Source organism: Lissotriton vulgaris, chromosome 1_1 (assembly GCF_964263255.1).
Source record: "Lissotriton vulgaris chromosome 1_1, aLisVul1.2, whole genome shotgun sequence".
Classification (NCBI taxonomy): domain Eukaryota; kingdom Metazoa; phylum Chordata; class Amphibia; order Caudata; family Salamandridae; genus Lissotriton; species Lissotriton vulgaris.
Window position 1 is genome coordinate 2,123,447,814 of NC_141685.1, and position 22,035 is coordinate 2,123,469,848.

Genomic DNA, 22,035 nt, shown 5'->3' on the forward strand with positions numbered 1-22,035 from the left:
TTCGATCCTCGAGATAACTAGGGATTGGATAGCCAGTTTTAGATCCGCCTCTGAGATGAAAGGTTTCAGTTTTCTTAAGTAGTTCAAGTGGAAACGGGCGCTCTTAGCCATTGAATTAATGTGGGCTTTCATGTCAAGGTTCTCATCTAATGTAATTCCTAGTGATTTAGCTGAGTTAACTAGGGTTGGGGTGCAATTTAGCGCAGTCACCAATTTAGTCCATTCATTTACTTTGGAGTGGCTCCTTGGAGGTGAAATTAACAGGAATTCTGTTTTATGGGCATTTAGTTTCAGATGATTAGTCGTTAACCATTGCAACGCTCTCTTTAGTGTCTTGTTCATTAGATCAATGTCATCAAGGGAGGCGATCTTTATGTATATTTGCGTGTCATCTGCATACATGTGATAGGATATCTGTGATTTTCGAAGAATCTCCGTGAGAGGTTTTACATACAAGTTAAATAGATCTGGGGATAGCGTTGAACCTTGCGGGACCCTGATTGCGTTAGGGCATGGGGAAGAGATTGCTTGGTTGACCAGGAATCGTTGAGTTCTGTTCTGTAGGAAGGACTTGAACCATTTCAGCACGTTTCCGGACAAACCCATCCTGTCCTGTAGCCTGGTCATTAGTACTTCGTGATTTACAGTGTCAAATGCCGATGACAGGTCTAGGAAAATCAGTAGGCATGCTTGATTTTGGTCTAGGGCTTGTAGGGCATCATCAACAATATGCAGGATCGCTGTTTCCGTGCTATGCCCTGTTCCGAATCCTGATTGGCAATCATCTAGTAATGAGAACTTGGAGATGTGTTGACTCAGTTGGCCCTGCACGCATTTCTCAATTAGTTTGGCCAGTAAAGGGATGTTGGTCACTGGTCGATAGTTATTCGGGTCTGTTGCATCCGCTGTCGGTTTTTTTATGATGGGCACTACTTGACCTGTTTTTAGGCAGTCAGGAAGGGTCCCTTGTGCAAGTGAAGCATTTATTATCTTGGTCCAGATTGGAACCACAATGTGGCTAATTTCTCTTACACACTTTGCTGGTAGAGGGTCTTGATAGTGGTTGTTCGGTCTGATTTCCGCTAGCGTTTTGGCGATCTTTTCCTGGTCATATAATTCAAATGTGTCCCAATTTGCCTCATTATTTGTCTGAATACACTCTGTTGTCAAGTTGGCCTCATTCTTAGGCAAAGGAAGGGTCGGAAGGTTAGCCGCAGCACTTGTGAGCTCAACTTCTAGCAGTTTTCTCCGTGAAAAATGTGGAGAATTCCTCGCAGCTTAAGGGAGTTTTTGAGTTCTCTTGAACCGTTTTGGTTAGTTTATTTGACTGTTGTTTTAAGATCTCGAAGAGTTTTCGTGGTCTGTTTATGGCATTGTCCAGTTCTGCTCTTATAAATTCTTTTTTGGAATTGATTATCTTTTTGTTATATTGGTTTCTGGTTTTCCTGAGGGCTTTCAGCTCGGGGGAGGAGGGGTGTTGTCTCCATTTTCTTTCGGCCATTCTCAGTTTGCGCCTGTCTTCATTCAGTGACTCATTAAACCAAGGATTTTTTGGCTTCTCTGAGACTCTTTTCAGTTTTAGTGGCATGGTGTCATTGACGATATTTCTGATCGAGGTTATGTAGTGATCCGTCAACTCATTGACATTCTGCATGTTATTAGGTGGCTTTAGGTCTCTCTCACAGCTTTCAACCAATAGTTCAATATTTGCCTCTTTTGTATCTCGGATCGATTTTTTGAACTTGAGGGGTTGCATGGTCCTGCCCTTTTTCATTGTAGGAATCGCGAATGTTATGGCGTGATGGTCAGACCAATCACACGGGTCTATAGCGAGGATTGATGTCTCTTTATTTCTTGAAATAATCCAGTCTAAGGTCACTCCTTGTGAGTGAGTAGGTTGGGTGCATGCTCGTGTAAGGTTTAGCTCGCTGAGGAAGTCTTTAAGCGAGTTAACAAATTTGTCATTGCCGTCGTCCCAGTGGAGGTTAAAGTCTCCTAGGAATATGTTGTTGGCATCAGAGTTAGAGTTGGCCGTTATGATCTCTATTAGTTGCTCTGTGAACTTTGGTGGGTGGTAGAACGCATGCAGGTTGCATCTTTGATTACTTGGTGATCTTATATTAAGACCAAGGTATTCACAAGATTCTAGGGCATGGGTACTCACAAACTTTCTCTCGGGGGCCAAATTTACAGTTTGGTTTGTGTCCGAGGGCCGCATCGGTGGGGGGCGGGGTCAGTGGGGGAGGGGCGGGGCTAGAGCAAAAACATAAAACTGACCATGAGGTTGATCACAGGTCCCTGCAGCGGACGCCTTCGTCCACTGAGCTGTCACGGCATACACACATCTCTCTCTCTCTTTCTCTCTAGGTCTCCCTCCCTCTCTATAGCTCTCTTTCCCTTTCTCTAGCTCTCTCTCCCTCTCTCCCTCCCTCTCTCCTGTCTTTCTCTGTCTCACTCCCTCCCTCTCACTCTCTCCCTCTCACTCTCTCCCACTCACTCCCTCCCACTCACTCCCTCCGACTCCCTCCCACGCCCTCCTTCCCTCCCTCCCACTCCCTCCCACTCCCTCTCTCTCACTAACTCCCTCCCACTCACTCACTCCTTCCCTCTCACTCTCTCACTCACCCCCTCCCACCCACTCACTCACTCCCTCTCACTCACTAACTCACTCCCTCCTTCTCACTCACTCACTCCCTCCCTCTCACTCCCTCCCTCCCACTCCTTCCCTCTCACTCCCTCCCCCTCCCTCTCACTCACTTAGTCCCTCCCTCCCTCTCACTCACTCCTCCCTCTCACTCACTCCCTCTCACTCCCTCTCTCCCTCTCACTCACTCCCTCCCACTCACTTACTCCATCCCACTCACTCCCTCCCTCCCTCCCTCCCTCTCACTCCCTCCCTCCCTCTCACTCCCTCACTCCCTCTCCCACTCACTCTCTCTCACTTACTCTCACTCACTCACTCACTCACTCTCTCACTCACTCTCTCTCACTCACTAACTCACTCCCTCTCACTCACTCCCTCCTTCTCACTCGTTCGTTTCGTTTCAAAACTTTATTCGATTCAATACAAAGAATCATAAAAGTAGAAGTACATTTGCAAACACAGTTAAAAAATTCATTTTGAAAGACAGTTTTACAGTTTATGGCACTATAAAATTCATTGGCAGGTAAAGTCACAAAACCATATTATTTCATTCAATTAATCATTTCTAGGTGGTACATAATTCATTGAGCTAGGGTGTTTTTAAGAACAAGTAAAAATAGGTAGTAGAGAAGATCACGATGCAGCAATATAAAGTGTACATATCAAGTGGTCTAATTCTTAGGGCAATTTTTAGCCATACCGTTTCCTAATCAGGAGTGACACTCGTATAAAGTTCAGCATTGCACAGCAGACTGCAGGGGATGACAGAGATAGTAAGAAATCGTAACCCTCTTTATAATGGCGTAGTTGTTTTTCCTTGAGAATCGGTTTAATAAACCTGATTCTTGGGTCTTTATATAAGGAACAAAAAAGAACAAGATGCATTGTGTTTTGGCTATCTTTGTTATTACAGGTGCAAGGAGGGAGTTCCTCACACCAGCCACTCTGTATGGGAAATGCAAAAAGAAAATAAATGCAAAGTGTGTAGCCTAAATCTTGTCAAATAAAAGCGCCATTGTACATGATTTGTGAAGGTCAGATAAAACTGGTGCTGTAAGGCAGCCTTAGGGGCATAGGGGCTGTCCAAGGAGTTTACAATCGAAGATTTCCAGTAATTCGATTTAATTACATTTTTAATATCTCCCTGTATATTTTCAGGATTGTCAAAGGTATCACCCAAGCCTATTTTATGGAACATTTCGTTTACATATGATAGCCAGGGGATTTGATTCATATTTGACAATTTTAGACAGTCCTGGAGGATGTCTTTAGTGAGCTGCAGATCCTCCGATAGCCATATTTTGCCCCATAGCAATAAAGGCGAAAGACGAATAATGTCACTCACATAGCTTAAACCTAATTCATTGTGGGCAAATCTGTTTGGGGAGCCTGATGGGATGGCCAAGACACGTTTTAGAAATTTGTTTTCCATGAACTGTACTGTGTCGGGGCTATCTGTCCCCCAAACCCCTGCCCCGTAGGTAGCAATCGACAGACATTTAGCTTTATACAAAGTTTTTAAATGTATAATAGGTTTTTGGCCTAATTTGCCACAGAAGCGGAACAGTCCCTCTATTGAGCGACTAGCACTCTGGACTCGTGTCTTCATTAACGGTGCCCAACTTAGTTTGTGATTAAAAAGGTTTCCCAAGTAATTAAAATTTTCAACCTTGTCAATGACGGAGTTACTCACTACAAACTTTCTGCTCTTGGTGCCCTTAGGGCCACAGACCATGATAAAGGACTTAGCAAAATTTACTTTTAGGTCTAGGTCCAACATAAATTTGTGAAAGGCATCAAGGCAGTGCTGCATACTGTTTGCTGTAAGTGTCATGAGTACCGTGTCATCGGCATAGGAAAGCATTGGAATGCTTCTGCCATTGACTTTTGGAAAATCGTGACAGTGGTCCAACAAGTATTTTTCCAAGCCATTAGTGTATACAAGGAATAAAAAAGGAGCTAATATGCATCCTTGTCGGACGCCCTCGGTCGAGGGAATGGACTTGGTTTTCTCTCCCCCTGGCCCAAACCTTATGGCCACAGTAGTAGATTCATGAAGTCTGCGAAGAAGAGTGACCAGGGGTTCCTCGAAACCCATGACCTCCATCATTTGCCACAACTTACTACGACACACAGTGTCGAATGCACTTGAGAGATATCCATAAAAGCAAGATGGATTGAAGATTTTCTTGCCTTCGTGTATTTCCCAATAATTAGGGCCTGGTTAAAGCACTGTTCAACAGTGCCTTTGCCTTTTCTGAATCCATATTGGGAATTCACAATGAGGCCCACCGAGTCCGCCCATGATTCTAATCTTGCTAAAATAACCCTGCCCAAAATCTTGCATGATGCATCAATTAATGAAATTGGGCGATAGCATCGGGGGTCTGATCTATCGCCCTTCTTAAAAATTGGCACCACCACTGCCTCCTTCCATGATGCCGGAATATGGCTAGTGACAACTGCTTTAAAAACATTCAACAGCACAGGTGCCCAGACCTTGACGTTATGCTTAAAAAAGTCCAAGGGTACTCGGTCGGGGCCAGGTGCTTTTAGTGGTGTGCCCTTTAATAGAGCATCCTCCACTTCTTGCAGAGTCAACGATAAACTCAGGGAAAGGGAAGATTGGGAAACCACAGATACCCTTGCATCTCCTGACAATATCTCGTTCGGTTGGATTTTATGAGGGTTAAAAATATTCCCAAAGTGGGTTTCCCATGATTCACAATCAATCTCCATCACGATATTGTCCATACCATTATTTGCAAAGAGGGGGCGATTGATGACTTCCCAGAAAAGCCTGCTATCTTTTAATTCCGTTGACTTTTCTAGATCTTCCCAGGCTTGATTTTTTAAGTCCAACTTCCTTAATTTAATAGCTTCTTTATAGGCCAGTCTAGCTGCTCTAACCGATTCTGTGTCCCTAGGTTTTTGTTTTAATGCTGCTTTCAGCGATCTGTGCGTTGCTGAACATGCAGCATCAAACCATCTGGGGCCTAACTTTTTATTTTTACCGATTGGTTTTATTAGGCGTTCAGCTACATGCTCACATAGGGATTCAAAATTACCTATAACCTATTCTGGACTGGTTGTAGGTATGAGGCAGGCCTCATATTCAGCACTATATCCATTTAGGATCTCTGCCTCAAGACCCACCGCATCTATTTTGCCCCATTTAAGGGTAATACCTTGATTTTTACTATGCTTTACCGGTTGCTCCCAGACAGAATGTTTGGGTTTAACAGGACAAGACAAGGTTAGAATTAGAGGATTGTGGTCACTGGCAGCGTTAGGAATTACTTCCAGCTTGTCAACATAGAAAAGGTGCCCACTTGAGACAATTACAAAGTCAATGAAACTCATGGTGCCCCTGGTTCCCTGAAATGTCGGTATAGGGACAGAGTTTGGGCCAACCCAGGGCTCCACTATGCATAAATCATTTAAGATAATGATGTTATTTAACGCATCCCCTTGGGGTGTGTGTTTGAAATGTAACAGTGGTTGATCATGTGAATCTGTCAGACCACACACCTTTGAATCCCCATGGGCACATAGTGAGCAGTTAAAGTCTCCCAACCAGATGACAAATAGTTGGGGTTGTTCTTGGCGTACCCTAGCTATGGCCCTTTCTAATTCTGAAATTACGGTTGTCTCATTGTTGTCAAAGATGTTGTAGTACCAGTTAATCAACAACAATGGTTCAGGGAACAAATTGACCAGCATTAACACTTGAAACCACGGTGAGTCAACTATTTTAGAAACCGCAAGTTTGCATAATTTTAAGGAGGTTGCTGTCATTAAACCACCTTTTGCCCTGCCCATTTGAGAGGGTGTTGCTAAAGTGTTAAAAGCTTGAAAACCCTCCATACTCTGGGCGGTTCGGCTCCATGTTTCCTGCATGCACAGGATGTCGCAATCACCCACAAAGTCCAACCATGCCTCATCCTCCAGTCTTGATGCAAGTCCAGCAATGTTCCAGGAAATTAAGCCCATCTTTTGATCATTTTTGTTTTTCCTGTCTGGTTCAGTTACTACTTCCGGGTTATTCCCAGAAAGGATTGATCTTAAATCACATTCTTTGGTAGGAAATACCTTAGGAACTTGAGCATTGGAAGTACGGTCATCATCGGTGGGAGCAATCACCCGTGAGTTGTCGTTACCACTTTCCCCCTTCTCCGTCTGGCTGGGCTCTCCTATTGCTAGATTATTAATAATACTAGGAGGATCTTGTGATGGTCAATCTATCTCTTCCATACCTACAAGTGGGTTGAAGCGGTTTCTTAAGGGAACATTATTTGGGGGCCATCCTACATAATCCTCTCCCTGATATCTTGGTCTTAGGTTGTTATGCCAAGTTTGTAAAGAATAATTATTGTTGCTATGAATTGGACCCCAAGAGAAGGCATCACTCTGTTGCGGGGGTCCCCAGTTAGTCTGACTTGGCCATATGGCCCTATTTCTATGGGCCCACATAGGATACATTTCATTGTTGAATACCTGCCTAGCATTCTTATAAGGGAGAGTTTGGGGTACAAAATTCAGGCTTGGGTAGAAATACTCCAGACCTATACACTGGATATCCCCAACTCTAGCAAATCTCGGTTTACTGCAGATGATATCTTTTACCCAGGTGTTACTAAAGTTAATCAAAATACAGTCCCCCTCGAGATCCTTCTCACTCGGGCCCACCCAGGGAACTCTACGTACACTAAGTATATTTGTTTTAGAATCAGGGGGGAGTGGTCTGTTAATGTTGAGCCAATGTGTTATTTTGTTTCTTAGTTCCTGAGTTGATTCCGTTTTGTTGGGAAGAAGTGGGGGTACTCCAGTAAGTATTACCATAAAGGGGGCTGAATCTGGTGGTAAATTCAAAGGTGGTGGTTTCTTTCTATATACTCTCTCGTTATCAATGCTTTTTGTGTTTTTTGCGGGCCCTGTAAACCTGTTTGTTTGGGCCCTTGTGTACTTCCCTGTTTGGGGGTATTGGCTTCTGTCGTTGGTGCTACATTACCCATTTTTTGACCAGAGGTCCCTGCAGTATCCACCAAAACAGGTTTAGAACGGGGTTGTGGTATAGGTTTTGTTCGGGCTAGAGGGACCGGTACCACCTTAGGGTTACCAGTTATAGGCGTTTTAGAATTTTTATTCATATTTTTGTTCTCTCCCCCCTTTTTTGGATCACTGTTGTTAACATTACCATTTTTATTCCTATTATTTATACCCCCCTCTTCAGGTGATTTGTTCTTAATTGCTAAAGTTTCAAGAGAATTGGTATTAAGGGAAATAATGTGTTCCAGTTGATCTAATTTTAGATTGACAATCTGAATTTTCTCTAGAACAGGTAACAAGAGCATCTGGACTAATTTCTCAATTTCCCCCAGAAGGCGGTCATTATTGTTGGTATTGAAAGAGAAAATTTTCTGTCCCATATCGGCTAATTGGAGGCCCTTTTGCTTAGTAGGGATTGTTAGGGTTTTAGATGGTACTGACTTCGCTAACTTAGATTTAACTCCTTTCCTATGGGTGCCACCTCTCTTACGTTTATTTGGGTTGTGAGGTTCCTGCTCAGATACCACTATCTGATCTTGTGTAAGGGTAGGCCCATTGTTACTTAAATTACTCGGATTGCTATCTATCACATTTTCCCCCGTAATATCTGGTGAAATGGGTATGGGAGTGAGTATAGGAGCTTCAACTTGGGAGTCCCCTGGATCTGCTATCAGGACTGTCTGTGAATCAGGGATTATCACTAGATTTGGGCTGGCCTCCAAATTACTATCAGAACAAACTACACTTTGCTCAGGAGTAGGTAGTTTAATGGGGGTAGTTTTCGATGCAATATTCCCCAAGGATGAGCGTTTTCCTGTAATTAGATCAAGTGACAAACGCTTTTCTGTGAGGGCAATTTCCTTTTCTAAAATTCCAGTTGCCCGGCTTATGAAGTCGTCCAAAGTTCCAGTGGCTTTGCCATTGTTTGTTTTTACGGTGATCTGTCTGCCCTTCCCTGAGCGTGTGGACATCATGAGAATTATGGAAAAGGCACAATTTATAGTGCTAAAACTTATAAGTAATCAGTTAAAATAGAAAAGGAAGAATCTGGGATCACTAATGAAAGGGAGGTAGCCCCGACCCGACCTTGTACGTCCTTGTACGTCCTTAGACGGCCCCGCCCTTGTCCCGGGCTTCTCCCGGCGCCCTCCCGCGCGCTCCCGCGCTGCGGGGAGAGACTGCTCCTTATGAAGAAGTACAGAGAGACCTAGGGGGCGTGGCCGGCAGGGAGAGGAGCCCAGCTGACAACGGGCGCGCGGGGACTCCTGGAACTTAGAGTCCACCCGCTCTACCCTCGCAGCCCTGCCGGTGTCCCAACGAAGCCCCAGGCAAATTCCCCACAGCTGCTGAAGTCCGCAAAGCGGGACCCGCGCAGCGGGTCCGGCGAGCAGCAGCGGCTCAGCAGGCAGGATTCAAACAAACGGAGGTCCGTGGTGTGGCGAGCTTCCAGGTGAGGTTCCTTCTCACTCACTCACTCCCTCCCTCTCACTCCCTCCCTCTCACTCCCTCCCTCCCTCCCACTCCTTCCCTCTCACTCCCTCCCCCCTCCCTCTCACTTACTTAGTCCCTCCCTCCCTCTCACTCACTCACTCCTCCCTCTCACTCACTCCCTCTCACTCCCTCTCTCCCTCTCACTCACTCCCTCTCACTCACTCACTCACTCCCTCTCACTCACTCACTCCCTCTCACTCACTCCCTCTCACTCACTCCCTCTCACTCACTCCTTTTCACTCACTCCCTCCTTTTCACTCACTCACTCCCTCCCTCTCACTCACTCCCTCCCTCCCTCCCTCCCCCCTACCTCTCACTCACTTACTCCCTCCCTCTCACTCACTCCTCCCTCTCACTCACTCCCTCTCACTCACTCTCTCTCACTCACTCACTCCCTCTCACTCACTCCCTCTCACTCACTCTCTCCCTCTCACTCCCTCTCCATCCCCTCCCCCTCCCTTTCCCTCCCACTCCCTCTGTCATCTCACCCTGCCTGTGTGCCAGCTGGGGCGCACACAACTCACAGCCGCACCCGAGCACTTAACAGGCCATTTGCATGTTAATGTGGCCTTTGTATTTCACTTCTTATTAGGCCCCTGCAGCTTTACTCTGGCCATTGCTTGGATCGCCCGGCCGGCAGCTCCCACAGAGCAGCAGAGTCTCTCGCGCTGCTGCAGACACTTACAAAAAAAAAGTTAAACACAGGTATGATGTCTCGGGGGTCCGCGGGCCGCCAGGAAAGGCTTGCCGGGCCGCCACAGGCCCGCGGGCCGTACTATGAGTACCCCTGTTCTAGGGGGTCGGCTTGGAATTGGCTGACCTCGATCTCTGATCGGTGAATGCAAGCTATACCTCCTCCCACTTTCCTTGGTCTGTCTAACCTAACAATGTTATATTGTGGTGGTACTAAGAGATCAATGGTAGGAGATGATGATTCACTTAGCCATGTTTCCGTGAGGATTGCCAAGTCGATTTCCTTGTTAATGATGAGGGCAGCTATGTCTGATGCATGTTTAGTTGCCGAACGACAATTAAGTAGTAGGCAATTCAAGGGTTTCTGTGAGTTAATGAGGTTCCCATTTTCGGATTTGGTTGCTGTTACCTGGATATGTTGTAAGTTGTGATGGATTGCTTTCCTGTCATTCTTTCTGGATGTTCTATTAGAGTCAATAGGTACTATTTTGATACTCTCCTCTCTCTCCCGGGTCGGTTGTTCATAAGATCGGAGTAAGGCCAGGGCTTCTTCATTTGACAAGGGATTGGTCCTGTCTGGTCTATTGAGCCTGTTATCTAAAGGCATGGCCATCTCGTGATTCTTTCTTTGTGCGGAGAGTACTAGATTCTGGATGTGTGAGACCTTAGTGTGCGTGCTTATCGTCATCTCCCAAATTTTTCCAATTGTCTGTGAGACTTTCATCGAGTCTTGTGCTAGGTTGCATACTAGTTTCTGGAGCTCCTTAACTTCTTTCTGTGTTCGGGGTGATTTCTTATGTAAGATTGACCTGGCTGTCTGGGTTCTGCATTTTGTTCTTCTCCGTAATTGATCTGTTCTCATTGCTAAAGTTCTTTCCTTTGTATCCTTAGTGTGGTTGTCATTTCTGTCTCTATTAGAGGTGTCGCAATTGTTTACTATGTTGTGTGATGTTAGGAGTGTATTTGTGGATGGGGATCTATGAGACTCAGGTCTCGTATTCGAGGGAGGTCGAGGAAGGTAGATATCCTCTGCCTTGTTCATTTCGCGGTTCTCTTCATAGGGTGACTCGCTTGGAGCTGAGGTACTCTCTTCGAGCGAAGTGGCATCGAATGATGGCGGTATCGGCTCTTCCCTTAGGACCTGGTCATTCTCTTTGTTTGCAAGGTTAGTGGACTTCGCTATCCTTTCTATCTCGTTCTCCGGTATTGCCATCGCAATTTCAGTTATATCTCCGGAGTTAGAGGTTTGATTGTTCTGGCTGCCCGTTTGATTGGCCCCTCTAGTGATAGAGTCGTTGTTGTCAGGGGTGACATCTGGTGGGGACATGTGTTGTTGGTAACTTGGTCCCTCTATAGATTCTTTTAATGTTTGGAAAATTATATCAAATTTCTCGAGTTCACTGTTAGCTGCTTGTATCAGCACTATTCCCGTTTTATATATAGTAATGCATAATTCTGCATTACATCTTTTAGTTAGTGAGGTCGTTATTTTTGTGCCATTGGGTATGTTTTTTATAGCTTTTGTGAACAGCATTTTTGTGAGGGCATTGCGCCATTTAGCTGTTTTGTTTGTGTAGAATATCAGGTCATTCATTATGGCGCCTTTAACTCTATCGAAATATGGGTCAGCGAACAAAATGTCCGGGTTTTTTCTCAAGGTGTTATGTTTGAATTTTTTGGCAGCATTTTTGGATAAAGTAGAAGGATATTCTATACTCTGTGCATTAGACACAGTCGTCGCTCGGTATCTTACATCCATTTTCGCTTCTCGTTGTGAGTCTTCTGATGCCTTTTGTCTGTTTTGTTCTGAGTTGTTCCCTACTAATATATCGTGGTAAATATAGAAATCGAAGTATTCCAGTACTACTGTTTCGCAGTGGTAGGTATAGTTTTCTTTGTAGTGTGGTTTACTCTAATTATGCCTTTTTAATCGTGGTAGATATAGAAATTGAAGTAACTCCAGTACTACTGTTTAGCAGTGGTAGGTATAGTTTTCTCTGTAGTGTAGTTACTCTAAATAATCCTTTGTTATTATGGTACCATGCCACGGTAATTAATTAATTAACTATCCCTATTTGAGATAAGATTAGTTTGGTGATAGGTTAGCCATTGCAAGATGTCAGCCGTATCTGTTCCTGATGATCTCCTGAGGGGGATAGGACTTTCTCTCTTCCCCTCCTGGAAGTTGTTAGTCCCTTTTCTCTTTTACTCGTCAGTTAGGGGGGTCAGGGATGTCTCACTTCCCTTTCTTGAGTCGCCAGTCCTCTTTCAATGACTATGCCCCTGCGTTGGTGATCGGTTGATTCAGTTGGAAGACCGTGGGGATAGACTGAGTGTGAACGTCTTACGCGGCCGCCATTTTAGGGACAGGCGCGCCGCTTCTCATTCCCCATTCCTTTCCACATCCCACGTTTTTCCCTTTTGCCTGTACTAGGGGAGTGGCGGGCTGGTGGGGCCGCGCCGAGGGTGAGGATGAATGATGGGTGAAATGGGCTTCAAGAAACCTCTCATCACCCTCCTGCGTATCCTGCATGCATTCACTACAGTAGCCATTCGATGTGGTCCAGGGGAAAGAGGACTAGACCCATCGTTTCCACAGAGGGAGTCAGACAGGGGTGCATATTGGCCCCCTTTCTTTTTCTCATGTATACGAATGGTCTAGAAACAGCCCTGATAGACCAGAAATTAGACTTTCCAAAAATTGGTGGCAACCCGGTCCCATTGTTGTCATATGCAGGCGACACAGTTTTAATGGCATTAACTGCAAATAGCTTACAGAGTTCCTTGAATGCTTTTACTGATTTTATGTCAGACCTGGACCTAAAAGTAAACTTCACTAAATCTTATGTTATGGTCTGAGGTCCAAAACACACCAAATCCAGAACATTTTCTGTAAAGCGCAAGTCAATTGGTAAGGTCTCTAATTTTACTTATTTGTGGAATGTTTTTAATAATAAACTGAACTGGGACACTTTTATCACATCAGGGGTGATGAATACGAACTGTGCCGTGGAAGGCCTTTTTCGTTTTGCATGTAAGTTAGGCCACAAACCCGTAATCGCCTTATATAAAGCAAAATGTTTGTCTATTGCTACGTACGGGGCGGGAGTATGGGGAAACTACAAAAGTACTCAACTACAAACATTAGAAAATAACTTTTTTTAAAGATTGTTCATGGTCCCAAAAAGTGCACCATCAGCATTTTGTCATCTTGAGATAGGGATGGGCTTCATTTCAGATGTGATTAACATTGCCCCATTGATGCTTTGGGCCAAAGTCTGGTTGTCAGAAGATTTAAATCTCATAAGAGCGATCATTAAGGATTGTATGACGCTGGATAATGCTGAGGCCATTTCATGGCTTTGCTACGTGAAACGAAAATTTAATGAAATAGGCCTAGGGCATTACTACGATAATCCACCGAGCATCAACACTAATATGAAACTCATCATAAAAAATGCTGATTTTGCTGAGCATAACAACCCCCGGCAGCAACTAGGGCCGCACCCCCTTCAAGATCAGCACCTTTTTCAACAACAATTTTACTTGTCCTTTACTATGAACTTGCAGCACAGATTTTTATTAACTAGGTTTCAGCTTTGCACATTGCAGTTTTTAGTGGCCTTTCCTAAACAGGCTGGTTGGTGCAATAACCTTACTCCTTGCCCTGTGACGATTTAGCACAACAAAGCACCCTGCACTTTATTATTTTTTGCGCACTTTACAAAGAGCCATGGTCACGTTTCCATTTTGGTTTGAAATCTGTTTTATTTTCTGAAATCGAAAATAAAAATAAAATAGCATGAGTCCATACATACACAGCGTTGAGCCAACAACCCATTTAGGGCCAGCCACGTTACTTTCAAAGGCTTTTTAGTGCAGAAAAAGGCAGTAGAAAACTAATGGTAACACAGCATGTCGCCTACAACCCTTGTTGTGCCGGCCGCGTGTACTAGTACGTGTATCAATAGTAGCATGCTATGGAATAGTTCAGGACTCTTTGAGAACCAGTAACCTTGTAAAGATGGGCTAGAAGCCCCTAGAAGGTGGATAGCGGTAGATGAACAGAAAATAATCAAAGAAAAAGGAGGAAAGAAGATAAATAAGAGGTAAACAGCTACCTAGGTGAGCGAAGGGACAGACAGGAAGTGGCGCGTGGCGATGTCCAGCGTGGATAGTAATGGGGGCCTCAATGGTTATTAAAAGGGTGGGTGGTTATGGCCGGCCTACGCATGCAAGACGCTTATAGGGATCTGGCGGGAGCAAGGCATCCTCAAAGAGTCCCAGCGCTCTAAGCTTGGAGGGTAAATGCAGCGCATGCTCTATTTTACAGAGATATTGAACTAGGGGGCGCCAGACAGTGTTAAAGCAGGTGTTTCACAATTGCAATCGTGCTGTGAAAAGTTCCATAGCTATGACATGCCACAAGCGCACGAACCAAGCAGCAATCGGAGGAGCCTCTGCCTTCTTCCAATATAGCGCTATGCGTTGTTTGGCCGCCCCAAGCATGTGTAGAGCTATCGTCCACTCGCTGCGAGTGAGTGCCTTTAAGTTATCAGGTTTGAGGCCCAAGAGGATCGTGGCTATAGATTCAGGCAGGGGGAAGCCCAGCACCCCCTTAATATGACTAAGGACTTCCTTCCAGAGCAGGGTCAGGAGCGGACAAGCCCACCAAATGTAAATGAAGTCGCCAGATGCATTAGAACACCTCCAGCACAAGGGGGACGTGGCAGGGAACATTTTGTGTAGCCGTAGGGGCGTATAGTACCATTGTGTCATAATTGTGTATGCATTTTCCCTCTGTGGGATGCTACAATAGACCCGAGGAATGTCTCGCTATTGGCGGTCCCACTGCACGGGCATGATTTCCGTGCAGGGCGCCAGTAGCCATTGGCGTTGACATGGGTGCTCAGTCACCATAGGAGGGTGTTGCAGGAGATATAAGGCCTTTCGAGTCGTCAAAGAAGCGGACCAGCCGCTCAAAGGGGGTGTATGGCCGAGTAGCAGCCTGCAACATTTCCAATGAAGATACCCAGTGCCGCAACTGTGCATACTGGAGGCCCGCTTCTGGTGGGAGATGGAATTCTTCTCTGCACTGGGCAAACGTTTTTAGGGTTCCCCCCTCAAACATGTCTCCAATCACTCTGCACCCTCCCTGTAGCCATTTGGCAAATTCTTGTGAGTGGTGAGCCGGGGGGAAGAGCGGGTTGCCTGCTATGGGAGTGTGAGGGGAAAGGAAGGTCATCAGCCCCTTACGCACGGCTATCTTGTCCCAGATATCAAGGGCCGTTTTATTAGGCACTGCCATATAGGCACTGCGGGAGCATGCCGCACGGTGATGCCATATAAGATATAAGATCCCATATAGTACGCCCCGTTACCATCCTACCCATATGGAACAACACCTTGTCGCTTTCAGTGGTTGTCCATTCCAAGACAACACGAAGGTGTGAGGCCCAGTAGTAGTCAAAAAGGTCAGAGCACGCCAGTCCCCCTCTATCTCTTGGCAACATGAGGATCTTGTGGGAAAACCGCGGTCGACGACCACCCCATAACAATTTAGTTATGTCTTTTTGGAGGTCCTGTATCTGTTGCTGTGGTTTAGGAGTGGGTAGATATTGGAAGAAGTATAACAATTTAGGGAGCATCGACATTTTGGCGGCGTTAAGTCTACCAAGCCAAGAGATAGTCAGAGATTTCCACCTCCGCAGGTCTTCCAGGACGGTCTTCCTGCATGCACGCCAATTTACCTGAGACCACGTGTCCAGGGAAGGAGTCAGTTGGAGTCCTAGATAACTAATATGGCCCGTAGTCCATTGATAGGGAGCCAGTGTTTTCAAGACTGGCAGTTCCTCCTTCGTAATTGTGAGGATTAAAGCCCAGGATTTGTCGTGATTAATTTTAAGGCCGGATGCCCTTTCGAAGGTCTGTAGGAGAGTGTGGAGTGCCGGGAGAGAGGTATGTGGGCGTGAGAGATTGAGGATAAGGTCATCGGCGAATAGCGCTACTTTGTTTTGACGACCTCCTAGAGCGAGGCCGTGGATGTCTGCACTATGCCGTATCATTTCTGCCAAAGGCTCTATTACCAGGGCAAATAGTAGAGGCGATAAAGGGCAGCCCTGCCGCGTACCCCTACGTATGAAAAAATAATCTGTGAGCTACCCGTTTACTCGAACCCGCGCCTGAGGGGAGAGATAGGGAGCCATGATCATAGAAACCATGTTTTGCCCCAGATCAATCTTGCATAAGACCGCGCGAAGAAAACCCCAGTCCACCCGATCAAACTCCTTCTCCACGTCGAGCGATAGAAGGCAGGCCGGTATGTTCCAATGGTGGGCTTTCCCCACCAAGTGTGCAATTCTACGTACATTGTCGGCCCCCTGTCTGTTGTGGATGAAGCTGACCTGATCTGGCTCCACAAGGCCAGGCATGTGGGGGTCCAGGCGTTTAGCTAGCATTTTAGTATAGAGTTTGAGGTCGGTGTTGAGCAATGCTATTTGATGGTAAGATGCACATACCGTGGGGTCCTTTCCTGGTTTGGGGATAAGAGCTATTTCTGCCATACCCATGGAAGGGGGCGGCCCCTCCGAGTCCGAGAAGGAATTATATAGTCGCAGTAAGTACGGCTGAGTTGCGCTATGAACATACGATAAAAGCCTAACCGGCAAGCCATCCGGGCCTGGCGTCTTCCCAAGGGGGAGGTCTTTCAGCACCGCCATCACTTCCTCCATAACGAGAGGATCTTCCAGTTGTTTAGCGTAGTGTGGGTGTATTGGGGTCCAGGGGCATTGGTTCAGTATCTCATCGATATGAGCTTGGGAGGGCGTTTCCGCCTCGTAAAGGATGGCATAATAGGCCCTAAAGGCCTCACATTTAGCTCGCTCCGCAGTGACCCGCCCTCCATCCGGTAATTGGATGTTCGCAATGTGGGCCTTCGCTGCTTGAACCCGCAGGCGCCTCGACAAAAACCTACCCACTTTGCCCCCCCCCTCGAAGTACCTCTGTTTTAAGGCAAGCAAGGACCGTTCAGCTTTATTAGTTTACAAAGTGCGGAGCTGGCCCTGAAGGTTTGCAAGTTACCGCCGGCTTGCGAGGGAAGGGCGCTCCCGATCCTGCTTCTCCAACTTCTTAATATCCATGGATAGGCTATCGGGCTTCCCGCGCCCACGCAATCGCAATGGACGTGATGTGGCCCCGGATTGTCGCCTTAAAGGCATTCCACACCACAGGGAATGGCGTCTCAGGTAGATCATCGCTTGCAAAGTAAGAGTCAATGGCGGTCTGCATAGACTCAACATTAGCTGAGTCCCGCAGAATATGCGGCGGCAGGCGGCACCGCGGTTGATGGGTGTGGCTAGCGGCCAGATCCTGCAGGAGAAGTTCAATATGAGCATGGTCGGGGATCGAGATGTCAGACAGGGTTGCCGCCAACGTATCCCTTATGAGGGCGTGTGATATAAATAAATCATCACTATGCGAGTACGAGCAGTGGACATGCGAGTAGTATGAGTAGTCTTGCAACTCGGGAAAGTGGTAACGCCAAGAATCTATTAGGCCCAGGTCCATTATCTGCTTCCGGAGTGCAGAGGACATGGCGCCCAACCCATTTGTGGAGGCTTCACTACGGTCCAGCGCAGGGTCCCACACCAAGTTAAAATCCCCCCCCACAATCAAAGAGGGGTTGCCCAGGGGCACCTGTTCCCATAATAGAGTCTGAAAGTAGGAGTCCTGCATCTAGTTCAGTGTATAAATATTACACAATGTGAGTAGGCATTTGCCAACTTCCAACCCTGCCCTGACAAAACCTCCATCTGGGCTACGGAAAGATTTTGGGGTCCCCTGCCTGATACCGCTTCTGCAGAGGATAGCCACTCATGCTGTTTTGGTGTCTGCTGCGGGCCAGAATTGGAGGGGATATTTAGGGTGCGCTATGCGAGGAGTGTCCACCTTTAACAGGTGGGTTTCTTAAAGAAAAATGATGTCCGGACTATACTGTAGTATGTAGCGCCACGATGGCTGTCTCTTGTTGGGTGAAAGAAGCCCCCCCTTAACATTAAGGGAAAGTACCTTTAAAGGGTCAGGAAGAGCCATTATACATCAGGTCACAGATTGGGCCATCGTGCCACCCTAAGAGATATGCCAAAATAAGGGAAGAGGGGAGCAGAAGGGGGCCCTCTCTACACACCGGAGCCCACCATCGCCTTGCATTCACCCGCCCGCCATACCCAAAAAACAGCCTAGGGAAAAGAGAAAGAGTCAGATAAATAGTAGGAAAGAAGAGATAAAAGGAACAATCAACATCGGCCAACTGGGTCACATCTTTCTGTTCCTGTCGTGGGACGTCCTGCACCGTAGGGTTTGGAGGAACCCAGAGACGTCACTCTCTCAGGAACAGATGGGGGTAGGTTGTTTGCTGCACTCAAGTCCAGTCCAGTGGAGCGTTCCAGCACCGGCTACATTGCAAAAAAGGAGTTGGGGTAGTTTCTAGAACGCAGCAGCATATAGTAAAGTCGACCAGAGGGGAAGTTCCAGAGTTTGTTATGGGCACATAGGCTGGTCAGCAAGGGACTGGGGAATCCGGGCCCATGTCCGACTTGTCCCCCTCCAAGGACCTGATATGATCAATGATGTCGTTTTTAGCCTGTGAAGATGCTTGCTCGTCCAAAGGCGGCGAGCGTCTGCGCCAACGTACAGTGGACCAAGGCGGTTTGGCAGGCACCAGCACAGCAGGCGGAGGACGGGTGGGGCTGGCAGGCCGAGAGGCGGGGAGCCGGAGCAGCTGAGCCGCTTCTTGGTAGGACCGTATCACCTTACATTTTGATTCCCATTGGAAAATAATGGCGAATGGGTGGCCCCACTGGTAAGGGATGTCCAGGCTTCGCAGTTTATCCAGTACAGGCCTGAAATCGCGGCGGCGTCGCAGGGTATTGTGTGCCAGATCTTGGAAAATCTGTATCTTATGTCCATTGTGCTTGAGGTTATGCTTGGCTCTCGCTACCCAAAGAATAGCTTCTTTCTCTGTGAAGAAGTGGACCCTGGTTAAAATGTCCGGGAGGAGACCCGGCCTACCCGCGAGCCCGGCGACCCGATGTGCCCGATCCAAATCCGGCGGGGAGGCGTCGTCATCCCCCCAGACCTCGTGGAGGAGCTGTGCCACATAAGTCATTATGTCCTTCCCTTCTGCCCCGAGAGGGACTCCCCGGATGCGGAGGTTGTTCCGGCGACTTCGATTGTAGGCCTATGTGTTGGTCTTCTAGGGCAGCCAGGCGCTGCTAGAGTTGTTTCTGGTCCTCTGTGCGGGCGTCAACTGTCCTCTCCAGTCCGTCCACTGGTTCGCCCAAGTCCGTGACTTCCTTCCTGAGCTCCCGGACACAGGAGTGGACCTCAGAGCGTAGGGAGCCGATTTCGGTTTTCAGCTTGGTCATGAAGGAGGCCATGAATGCCTGTGTCACTGGCCGCGAGTCCCCCCGGGCTCTAGGATCGTCTCAGCGGGGGCAGACGCGCCGGTCTTACCCCACATTGCTGTCACAGATGTGTCTTTAGAGGTTGGCACAGGGGCATCTTTGCCGAAATTGGTGCGCCTCATTGTGGAGTTGTAGCTGTCCAGTCAGGTACCAGGCCCAAAGGCCCACCAAGGGTTCGTGAGACAGCTCACCGGGGTGCCCGACTACCAGGCAGGCTCGCCGCACCTCAGCCGTCCAGCCAACCCACTCGAGATGGGGCCTGCTCTGTCGAAGCTCACGCTCTCCGCCCCCCGCCTCACGCCAGGGCCAGACAGTGGGATGTGCACCAGAGCAATGTACACGGCAGCTCGCCTTGTCAGTGCCCAGTCACCCCCACCACCACACCAGTGCGCGGCAGCTGTAGGCCAGGGTCAACACCCGTCACTGCCAGGATATGCAGGCAGGGGCGGTCAAGGAGTCGCAAGAGGGGGAGGTATAAGAGGTCGTCTTCCAATAGAATTAGGGGGAGCTCTCCCACCTCGGGCGAGAAAGTTCTTGTAATCTGGAGGGTGAAGAGGAGAGTAAGCCGTGATGTGGCGCCGGGGGCAAGTTGTGGTGTTGGGACCACAAAGTACCAGGCATATACAGTTCATGTAACAGACGTGGCCCTATTGGACCAGCACAGGACCAAGTCACCTGCGTGGGCCCCAGCCTCTAGTAGAACTTGTAGGAGGTGTGGTTGTTTCAGGGCCTAGGCGATCCAGTCACTCCCAGGGGCCCACTGACTCTCACAGCAACGCCAGGTGCCTGCCTTTGTGCCCCCAGCCAGCAGATCCGAGAGGGCTTAGGTGATTAGCCTGCGAGGAGGCCATCTCCAAACCGGCCCGTTTCAGCAGTCATTCACTCAGAGCAGTGCAGCGCGACTCCGTGAGGCCATGGAAGATGCAGCTCCTAGGAAGTCCCCCACAAAGTGAATTCAGGGAGGCGATCAGGCAGGGAGGCTGGTTGGGGGAACGCCAGCAGAGTCACCTCTCAGGGGGAGCGGCAGGCCGACCGGGGTTCGTGCCAAAACTCGGACGCGGTGCCGCCGGTTGAAAAGTACGCTCCCCCCAGCTGAGGCACCCCCACAGGGCAGCGTCTCCCACCACCCGTTGCACCGCTTCACTCACCGCTGGTGTGTGCTGGGGGCAAGAGACCGCATCGTCGGTCTCCCGTACCGGGCGAGTACAGGCTCCGGCAGGCCCCAGTTTAGTCCCAAAATGGCGGCTCCAGGGCGCGTCGGTAGACGATCACTCTCGGTCCCCCAGCGTCACTGGTGTCTCAGCCCCCGCAATCATGCGGCCATGTTCTCGCCTGCTGCATGTGGCACCCGCCGGTTCCCCAGGCACGAGGAAGCGCAGTCCTCGGAGGCTCCAAAATGGCGGCTGCCGCGATACGGGTCGAGAGTCCAGGGCAAGACAGCCGGCCCACCACCACTATCGCATACCGGCTGTCGTCCCCTCTTCCAGAGGTGCCCCCCACAGTCTGCTATACAAGCACCCCGCAAATAGGCGTCTCCGGTGACCCAAACTCCGCTATAATAGTTTTAAACTGCAGCGGGCGGCTGGAGATCCCTCAGCATGCGTCTCACGCCATTCGCAGCGAGACCACGCCCCCACGTTTCCATTTTTTTTTATTTTTTTAAATTTGTTTTTATTGTTGCATCACAATATCAAATTCAATATCACATGTATTACGACGAGTGGCGTCAACATTCCGCCAGCTGTCATCAGGATCGCAACTTTTACATTTTTTATAACTAACGACAACATCCAGGTGTGTAACTTGGTTAGACAGAAGCTTGTTTTGTACACATTACCTTCTAGGCATTGCTCGTCTACCTCTACATCCCTCCCTCCATAGACAACCGCCTACTCTCTTTCGCCTAGGGGACTTGGAGACCCAGTGTGCCCGTGTCCATCCCTTCTTGTTCCCCCCTCACGCCCGTTCTCCTTCTACTTCACCGTCCTCTTCTGAGCTATCCCCTTCATCGTCTTCGGGCAATGGTTCGCATGGCTCCCCTCTATAAGTGTTCCACGGTAGCCATACTTTATTCCATTTACGCGGATTCGCCCTCTGTTGGTATATTGCCCGTTCCGTCATCATGATCATGTCCATATTTTTGCACCACTGTGGCAAAGTCGGTATCTCTGCCGCTCCCCATTTCTGTGCTATATCTCGCTTTGCTAGCATCATCCCTATAACCACCCATAGTCGCCCTTGTGGCGTGAGGTCGGTCGGGCCCCACACATTCAGCAAGCAAATTCTAGGGTCTGGAGTGAACGGGAACTGTAAGGTCTGGGCGACCGTGCGTGCCACTCGCTTCCAATACTCTATTATGTATGGACAGGACCACAGGGTGTGAAACAATGTGCCCTCCTCCCCACAGTTTCGTAAGCAATATGGGTGTTCTGCCCTCTGGATTTTGTGGAGTATGGTGCGCGTGTAGTACACTCGGTGTAGTATCTTGAACTGTATCAGACGGAATCTCGCTGATATACCCGCCTCTCTAGGTGATGCCATTGCGGCATTCCAGTTTGCCTCATCCAGGTCCCCGACATCATCCTCCCATTTCTCTTTCAATTGTTGTAAGGGGTCAGGCAAGTTATTTACTAATTTGCGATACGTGAGGGAGGTGGCGCTGGCTTCCATGTAATCAGTGAGTAGTCGGTCTTC